This window comes from Raphanus sativus, unplaced genomic scaffold (assembly GCF_000801105.2).
Source record: "Raphanus sativus cultivar WK10039 unplaced genomic scaffold, ASM80110v3 Scaffold2020, whole genome shotgun sequence".
Classification (NCBI taxonomy): Eukaryota; Viridiplantae; Streptophyta; class Magnoliopsida; order Brassicales; family Brassicaceae; genus Raphanus; species Raphanus sativus.
Window position 1 is genome coordinate 6,031 of NW_026617329.1, and position 8,034 is coordinate 14,064.

Sequence of the window (8,034 nt, forward strand, 5' to 3'; positions counted from 1 at the left end):
AACCAATTTGGGTTAGGATTAGGATTTTAAACCAATTTTAATTAGGATTTAAACCAATTTCGTTTAGGATTAGATCAAACCATTCTGGTTAGGTCTTGGGTTTTATTTTGGCGACATATTTGGCTTTATAAGCTTGTAGCCGCTTTTGGTTGAAACTTAGACAATTTTATCAAAGAAAAACCTTAAGCAAATTGCTTGCTTGCTTCTGTGCTTTCTCTGTTCAGCCTAAGAACATTGAACCTTCATCTAGGGTAGAGTAATCTACTGTGATCCATCTCAGACACTACACAGGGTTATCCTGCGTCTAGAGAGTAGCTAAACATCTTTGGAGCCTTCCACTGCTCTGAAGAGAAGTCCATCGACCAAGGAGTGTTAGTAACCTCCCTGATCACCCTCTTAACCATACCATCCAAGAGATCCTAGCTTCCTAGCTTATAAGGGACGCACCAAACTACGATGCCCACAGAACCATTTCGGAAAGCCCCCAAACCATCTAGGCCAGCGAATAGGGCTGGCGATTTTTCGAGCCCAAATTCTGCCGTTTAGAGCCTCAAACAGGCTGTCGAATGTTACGGGCCGTGATTGAGATGCGATTCGCTGTTTCCGGGTGTTGTTTGCAGCTTCCTACATAATTATCCATACATTTTGATGCATGGCAAAATTACAAAAAAAAAAACTTAGGTGGGCCCCACGCAATCTACTCGTATTCTCGGATTAAAAGGATATATGAATTGCGAGTCATGTACTAACGGGTGCTATGTACCAGCACTAATGCACCGGATCCCATCAGAACTCCGCAGTGAAGCGTGCTTCGGGCGAGAGTAGTACTAGGATGGGTGACCTCCCGGGAAGTCCTCGTGTTGCACCCCTTTTTATTTTTTTTTCTTCAATTTGAAACGGGTCAAATCTTGAAAACCCCATAACTTTTGAACCGTGTGGAACTACGACGCCCACAGCACCATTTCGGAAAGCCCCAAACCATCTAGGCCAGCGAATAGGGCTGACGATTTTTCGAGCCCAAATTCTGCCGTTTTAGAGCCTCAAACAGGCTGTCGAATGTTACGGGCCGTGATTGAGATGCGATTCGCTGTTTCCGGGTGTGTTTTTTTGAAGTTTCCTACATAATTATCCATACATTTTGATGCATGGCAAAATTACAAAAAAAAAAAACTTAGGTGGGCCCCACGCAAATCTACTCGTATTCTCGGATTAAAGGATATATGGAATTGCGAGTCATGTACTAACGGATGCGATCATACCAGCACTAATGCACCGGATCCCATCAGAACTCCGCAGTGAAGCGTGCTTCGGGCGAGAGTAGTACTAGGATGGGTGACCTCCCGGGAAGTCCTCGTGTTGCACCCCTTTTTATTTTTTTTCTTCAATTTGAAACGGGTCATATCTTGAAAACCCCAAACTTTTGAACCGTGTGGAAATATTTCGGAAATCCCCCAAAACCATTTCGGAAAGCCCCCAAAACCATCTAGGCCAGTAAATAGGGCTGGCGATTTTTCGAGCCCAAATTCTGCCGTTTAGAGCCTTAAACAGGCTGTCGAATGTTACGGGCCGTGATTGAGATGCGATTCGCTGTTTCCGGGTGTTTTTTTTGAAGATTCCTACATAATTATCCATACATTTTGATGCATGGCAAAATTACAAAAAAAAAAAAACTTAGGTGGGTCCAACGCAAATCTACTCGTATTCTCAGATTAAAAGGATATATGGAATTGCGAGTCATGTACTAACAGGTGCGATCATACCAGCACTAATGCACCGGATCACATCAGAACTCCGCAGTGAAGCGTGCTTCGGGCGAGAGTAGTACTAGGATGGGTGACCTCCCGGGAAGTCCTCGTGTTGCACCCCTTTTTTATTTTTTTTTCTTCAATTTGAAACGGGTCAAATCTTGAAAACCCCATAACTTTTGAACCGTGTGGAAATATTTTGGAAATCCCCCAAAACCATTTCGGAAAGCCCCCAAAACCATCTAGGCCAGTGAATAAGGCTGGCGATTTTTCGAGCCCAAATTTTGCCGTTTAGAGCCTCAAACAGGCTGTCGAATGTTATGGGCCGTGATTGAGATGCGATTCGCTGTTTCTGGATGTTTTTTGCAGTTTCCTACATCAATATCCATACATTTTGATGCATGGCAAAATTACACAAAAAAAAACTCAGGTGGACCCCATGCAAATCTACTCGTATTCTCGGATTAAAACGATATATGGAATTGCGAGTCATGTACTAATGGGTGCGATCATACCAGCACTAATGCACCGGATCCCATCAGAACTCCGCAGTTAAGCGTGCTTGGGCAAGAGTAGTACTTGGGGTGGGTGACCTCCCGGGAAGTCCTCGTGTTGCACCCCTTTTTTATTTTTTTTCTTCAATTTGAAACGGGTCAAATCTTGAAAACCCACATAACTTTTGAACCGTGTGGAACTACGATGCCCACAGAACCATTTCGGAAAGCCCCAAAACCATCTAGGCCAGCGAATAGGGCTGGCGATTTTTCGAGCCCAAATTCTGCCGTTTAGAGCCTCAAACAGGCTGTCGAATGTTACGGGCCGTGATTGAGATGCGATTCGCTGTTTCCGGGTGTTGTTTGCAGCTTCCTACATAATTATCCATACATTTTGATGCATGGCAAAATTACAAAAAAAAAAACTTAGGTGGGCCCACGCAAATCTACTCGTATTCTCGGATTAAAAGGATATATGGAATTGCGAGTCATGTACTAACGGGTGCTATGTACCAGCACTAATGCACCGGATCCCATCAGAACTCCGCAGTGAAGCGTGCTTCGGGCGAGAGTAGTACTAGGATGGGTGACCTCCCGGGAAGTCCTCGTGTTGCACCCCTTTTTTATTTTTTTTTCTTCAATTTGAAATGGGTCAAATCTTGAAAACCCCATAACTTTTGAACCGTGTGGAACTACGACGCCCACAGCACCATTTCGGAAAGCCCCCAAAACCATCTAGGCCAGCGAATAGGGCTGACGATTTTTCGAGCCCAAATTCTGCCGTTTAGAGCCTCAAACAGGCTGTCGAATGTTACGGGCCGTGATTGAGATGCGATTCGCTGTTTCGGGTGTGTTTTTTGAAGTTTCCTACATAATTATCCATACATTTTGATGCATGGCAAAATTACAAAAAAAATAAACAGGTGGGCTCCACGCAAATCTACTCGTATTCTCGGATTAAAAGGATATATGGAATTGCGAGTCATGTACTAACGGATGCGATCATACCAGCACTAATGCACCGGATCCCATCAGAACTCCGCAGTGAAGCGTGCTTCGGGCGAGAGTAGTACTAGGATGGGTGACCTCCCGGGAAGTCCTCGTGTTGCACCCCTTTTTTATTTTTTTTTCTTCAATTTGAAACGGGTCATATCTTGAAAACCCCAAAACTTTTGAACCGTGTGGAAATATTTCGGAAATCCCCCAAAACCATTTCGGAAAGCCCCCAAAACCATCTAGGCCAGTAAATAGGGCTGGCGATTTTTCGAGCCCAAATTCTGCCGTTTAGAGCCTTAAACAGGCTGTCGAATGTTATGGGCCGTGATTGAGATGCGATTTGCTGTTTCCGGATGTTTTTTGCAGTTTCCTACATCAATATCCATACATTTTGATGCATGGCAAAATTACACACAAAAAAAAACTCAGGTGGGCCCCACGCAAATCTACTCGTATTCTCGGATTAAAACGATATATGGAATTGCGAGACATGTACTAATGGGTGCGATCATACCAGCACTAATGCACCGGATCCCATCAGAACTCCGCAGTTAAGCGTGCTTGGGCGAGAGTAGTACTAGGGGGTGGGTGACCTCCCGGGAAGTCCTCGTGTTGCACCCCTTTTTTATTTTTTTCTTCAATTTGAAACGGGTCAAATCTTGAAAACCCCATAACTTTTGAACCGTGTGGAAATATTTTGGAAATCCCCCAAAACCATTTCGGAAAGCCCCCAAAACCATCTAGGCCAGTGAATAAGGCTGGCGATTTTTCGAGCCCAAATTTTGCCGTTTAGAGCCTCAAACAGGCTGTCGAATGTTATGGGCCGTGATTGAGATGCGATTCGCTGTTTCCGGATGTTTTTTGCAGTTTCCTACATCAATATCCATACATTTTGATGCATGGCAAAATTACACAAAAAAAAAACTCAGGTGGACCCCATGCAAATCTACTCGTATTCTCGGATTAAAACGATATATGGAATTGCGAGTCATGTACTAATGGGTGCGATCATACCAGCACTAATGCACCGGATCCCATCAGAACTCCGCAGTTAAGCGTGCTTGGGCGAGAGTAGTACTTGGGGGGGGTGACCTCCCGGGAAGTCCTCGTGTTGCACCCCTTTTTATTTTTTTTTCTTCAATTTGAAACGGGTCAAATCTTGAAAACCCCATAACTTTTGAACCGTGTAGAACTACGATGCCCACAGAACCATTTCGGAAAGCCCCCAAAACCATCTAGGCCAGCGAATAGGGCTGGCGATTTTTCGAGCCCAAATTCTGCCGTTTAGAGCCTCAAACAGGCTGTCGAATGTTACGGGCCGTGATTGAGATGCGATTCGCTGTTTCCGGGTGTTGTTTGCAGCTTCCTACATAATTATCCATACATTTTGATGCAAGGCAAAATTACAAAAAAAAAAAAACTTAGGTGGGCCCCACGCAAATCTACTCGTATTCTCGGATTAAAAGGATATATGGAATTGCGAGTCATGTACTAACGGGTGCTATGTACCAGCACTAATGCACCGGATCCCATCAGAACTCCGCAGTGAAGCGTGCTTCGGGCGAGAGTAGTACTAGGATGGGTGACCTCCCGGGAAGTCCTCGTGTTGCACCCCTTTTTTATTTTTTTTCTTCAATTTGAAACGGGTCAAATTTTGAAAACCCCATAACTTTTGAACCGTGTGGAACTACGATGCCCACAGCACCATTTCGGAAAGCCCCCAAAACCATCTAGGCCAGCGAATAGGGCTGACGATTTTTCGAGCCCAAATTCTGCCGTTTAGAGCCTCAAACAGGCTGTCGAATGTTACGGGCCGTGATTGAGATGCGATTCGCTGTTTCCGGGTGTTTTTTTTGAAGTTTCCTACATAATTATCCATACATTTTGATGCATGGCAAAATTACAAAAAAAAAAAAAACTTAGGTGGGCCCCACGCAAATCTACTCGTATTCTCGGATTAAAAGGATATATGGAATTGCGAGTCATGTACTAACGGATGCGATCATACCAGCACTAATGCACCGGATCCATCAGAACTCCGCAGTGAAGCGTGCTTCGGGCGAGAGTAGTACTAGGATGGGTGACCTCCCGGGAAGTCCTCGTGTTGCACCCCTTTTTATTTTTTTTTCTTCAATTTGAAACGGGTCATATCTTGAAAACCCCAAAACTTTTGAACCGTGTAGAATATTTCGGAAATCCCCAAAACCATTTCGGAAAGCCCCCAAAACCATCTAGGCCAGTGAATAGGGCTGGCGATTTTTCGAGCCCAAATTCTGCCGTTTAGAGCCTCAAACAGGCTGGCGAATGTTATGGGCCGTGATTGAGATGCGATTTGCTGTTTCCGGATGTTTTTTGCAGTTTCCTACATCAATATCCATACATTTTGATGCATGGCAAAATTACACACAAAAAAAACTCAGGTGGACCCCATGCAAATCTACTCGTATTCTCGGATTAAAACGATATATGGAATTGCGAGACATGTACTAATGGGTGCGATCATACCAGCACTAATGCACCGGATCCCATCAGAACTCCGCAGTTAAACGTGCTTGGGCGAGAGTAGTACTAGGGGTGGGTGACCTCCCGGGAAGTCCTCATGTTGCACCCCTTTTTTATTTTTTTTCTTCAATTTGAAACGGGTCAAATCTTGAAAACCCCATAACTTTTGAACCGTGTGGAACTACGATGCCCACAGAACCATTTCGGAAAGCCCCCAAAATCATCTAGGCCAGCGAATAGGGCTGGCGATTTTTCGAGCCCAAATTCTGCCGTTTAGAGCCTCAAACAGGCTGTCGAATGTTACGGGCCGTGATTGAGATGCGATTCGCTGTTTCCGGGTGTTTTTTGCAGCTTCCTACATAATTATCCATACATTTTGATGCATGGCAAAATTACAAAAAAAAAAACTTAGGTGGGCCCCACGCAAATCTACTCGTATTCTCGGATTAAAAGGATATATGGAATTGCGAATCATGTACTAACGGGTGCTATGTACCAGCACTAATGCACCGGATCCCATCAGAACTCCGCAGTGAAGCGTGCTTCGGGCGAGAGTAGTACTAGGATGGTTGACCTCCCGGGAAGTCCTCGTGTTGCACCCCTTTTTTATTTATTTTTCTTCAATTTGAAACGGGTCAAATCTTGAAAACCCCATAACTTTTGAACCATGTGGAACTACGACGCCCACAGCACCATTTCGGAAAGCACCCAAAACCATCTAGGCCAGCGAATAGGGCTGACGATTTTTCGAGCCCAAATTCTGCCGTTTAGAGCCTCAAACAGGCTGTCGAATGTTACGGGCCGTGATTGAGATGCGATTCGCTGTTTCCGGGTGTTTGTTTTGAAGTTTCCTACATAATTATCCATACATTTTGATGCATGGCAAAATTACAAAAAAAAAACTTAGGTGGGCCCCACGCAAATCTACTCGTATTCTCGGATTAAAAGGATATATGGAATTGCGAGTCATGTACTAACGGGTGCGATCATACCAGCACTAATGCACCGGATCCCATCAGAACTCCGCAGTGAAGCGTGCTTCGGGCGAGAGTAGTACTAGGATGGATGACCTCCCGGGAAGTCCTCGTGTTGCACCCCTTTTTTATTTTATTTTCTTCAATTTGAAACGGGTCATATCTTGAAAACCCCATAACTTTTGAACCGTGTGGAACTATTTCGGAAATCCCCCAAAACCATTTCGAAAAGCCCCAAAACCATCTAGGCCAGTGTATAGGGCTGGCGATTTTTCGAGCCCAAATTCTGCCGTTTAGAGCCTCAAACAGGCTGTCGAATGTTATGGGCCGTGATTGAGATGCGATTCGCTGTTTCCGGATGTTTTTTGCAGTTTCCTACATCAATATCCATACATTTTGATGCATGGCAAAATTACAAAAAAAAAAAAACTCAGGTGGACCCCATGCAAATCTACTCGTATTCTCGGATTAAAACGATATATGGAATTGCGAGTCATGTACTAATGGGTGCGATCATACCAGCACTAATGCACCGGATCCCATCAGAACTCCGCAGTTAAGCGTGCTTGGGCGAGAATAGTACTAGGGGGTGGGTGACCTCCCGGGAAGTCCTCGTGTTGCACCCATTTTTATTTTTTTTCTTCAATTTGAAACGGGTCAAATCTTGAAAACCCATAACTTTTGAACCGTGTGGAACTACGATGCCCACAGAACCATTTCGGAAAGCCCCCAAAACCATCTAGACCAGCGAATAGGGCTGACGATTTTTCGAGCCCAAATTCTGCCGTTTAGAGCCTCAAACAGGCTGTCGAATGTTACGGGCCGTGATTGAGATGCAATTCGCTGTTTCCGGGTGTTTTTTTTGCAGTTTCCTACATAATTATCCATACATTTTGATGCATGGCAAATTTACAAAAAAAAAAACTTAGGTGGGACCCACGCAAAGCTACTCGTATTCTCGGATTGAAAGGATATATGGAATTGCAAGTCATGTACTAACGGGTGCGATCATACCAGCACTAATGCACCGGATCCCATCAGAACTTCGCAGTGAAGCGTGCTTCGGGCGAGACTAGTACTAGGATGGGTGACCTCCCGGGAAGTCCTTATGTTGCACCCCTTTTTTATTTTTTTTTCTTCAATTTGAAACGGGTCAAAACAAGACAACCCCATAACTTTTGAACCGTGTGGAACTATTTCGGAAAGCCCCCAAAACCATTTCGGAAAGCCCCCAAAACCATCTAGGCCAGCGAATAGGGCTAGCGATTTTTCGAGCCCAAATTCTGCCGTTTAAAGCCTCAAACAGGCTGTCGAATGTTACGG

At 44.6% G+C, this 8,034-nt stretch overlaps 15 non-coding genes across 15 annotated transcripts; all 15 read left to right on the forward strand.

Moving 5' to 3' along the window:
- The first annotated feature begins 750 nt into the window (after nucleotides 1–750).
- Nucleotides 751–869, forward strand: LOC130505103 (5S ribosomal RNA). The gene has a single exon (XR_008941559.1). It is a non-coding gene; the product is annotated as a 5S ribosomal RNA (ribosomal RNA).
- A 376-nt stretch (nucleotides 870–1,245) lies between these two features.
- LOC130505110 (5S ribosomal RNA) lies at nucleotides 1,246–1,365 on the forward strand. Its single transcript, XR_008941566.1, has one exon. It is a non-coding gene; the product is annotated as a 5S ribosomal RNA (ribosomal RNA).
- Nucleotides 1,366–1,746: 381 nt separating this feature from the next.
- On the forward strand, nucleotides 1,747–1,866 carry LOC130505100 (5S ribosomal RNA). Its single transcript, XR_008941556.1, has one exon. It is a non-coding gene; the product is annotated as a 5S ribosomal RNA (ribosomal RNA).
- Nucleotides 1,867–2,246: 380 nt separating this feature from the next.
- LOC130505109 (5S ribosomal RNA) lies at nucleotides 2,247–2,366 on the forward strand. The gene has a single exon (XR_008941565.1). It is a non-coding gene; the product is annotated as a 5S ribosomal RNA (ribosomal RNA).
- Nucleotides 2,367–2,739: 373 nt separating this feature from the next.
- On the forward strand, nucleotides 2,740–2,858 carry LOC130505104 (5S ribosomal RNA). Its single transcript, XR_008941560.1, has one exon. It is a non-coding gene; the product is annotated as a 5S ribosomal RNA (ribosomal RNA).
- A 375-nt stretch (nucleotides 2,859–3,233) lies between these two features.
- On the forward strand, nucleotides 3,234–3,353 carry LOC130505097 (5S ribosomal RNA). Its single transcript, XR_008941553.1, has one exon. It is a non-coding gene; the product is annotated as a 5S ribosomal RNA (ribosomal RNA).
- A 382-nt stretch (nucleotides 3,354–3,735) lies between these two features.
- On the forward strand, nucleotides 3,736–3,856 carry LOC130505096 (5S ribosomal RNA). The gene has a single exon (XR_008941552.1). It is a non-coding gene; the product is annotated as a 5S ribosomal RNA (ribosomal RNA).
- Nucleotides 3,857–4,235: 379 nt separating this feature from the next.
- On the forward strand, nucleotides 4,236–4,355 carry LOC130505107 (5S ribosomal RNA). The gene has a single exon (XR_008941563.1). It is a non-coding gene; the product is annotated as a 5S ribosomal RNA (ribosomal RNA).
- Nucleotides 4,356–4,731: 376 nt separating this feature from the next.
- Nucleotides 4,732–4,850, forward strand: LOC130505105 (5S ribosomal RNA). Its single transcript, XR_008941561.1, has one exon. It is a non-coding gene; the product is annotated as a 5S ribosomal RNA (ribosomal RNA).
- A 379-nt stretch (nucleotides 4,851–5,229) lies between these two features.
- LOC130505101 (5S ribosomal RNA) lies at nucleotides 5,230–5,348 on the forward strand. Its single transcript, XR_008941557.1, has one exon. It is a non-coding gene; the product is annotated as a 5S ribosomal RNA (ribosomal RNA).
- Nucleotides 5,349–5,726: 378 nt separating this feature from the next.
- Nucleotides 5,727–5,846, forward strand: LOC130505099 (5S ribosomal RNA). The gene has a single exon (XR_008941555.1). It is a non-coding gene; the product is annotated as a 5S ribosomal RNA (ribosomal RNA).
- A 374-nt stretch (nucleotides 5,847–6,220) lies between these two features.
- On the forward strand, nucleotides 6,221–6,339 carry LOC130505106 (5S ribosomal RNA). The gene has a single exon (XR_008941562.1). It is a non-coding gene; the product is annotated as a 5S ribosomal RNA (ribosomal RNA).
- Nucleotides 6,340–6,715: 376 nt separating this feature from the next.
- On the forward strand, nucleotides 6,716–6,835 carry LOC130505098 (5S ribosomal RNA). Its single transcript, XR_008941554.1, has one exon. It is a non-coding gene; the product is annotated as a 5S ribosomal RNA (ribosomal RNA).
- Nucleotides 6,836–7,216: 381 nt separating this feature from the next.
- Nucleotides 7,217–7,337, forward strand: LOC130505108 (5S ribosomal RNA). Its single transcript, XR_008941564.1, has one exon. It is a non-coding gene; the product is annotated as a 5S ribosomal RNA (ribosomal RNA).
- Nucleotides 7,338–7,711: 374 nt separating this feature from the next.
- On the forward strand, nucleotides 7,712–7,831 carry LOC130505102 (5S ribosomal RNA). Its single transcript, XR_008941558.1, has one exon. It is a non-coding gene; the product is annotated as a 5S ribosomal RNA (ribosomal RNA).
- The last annotated feature ends 203 nt before the right edge of the window (nucleotides 7,832–8,034 follow it).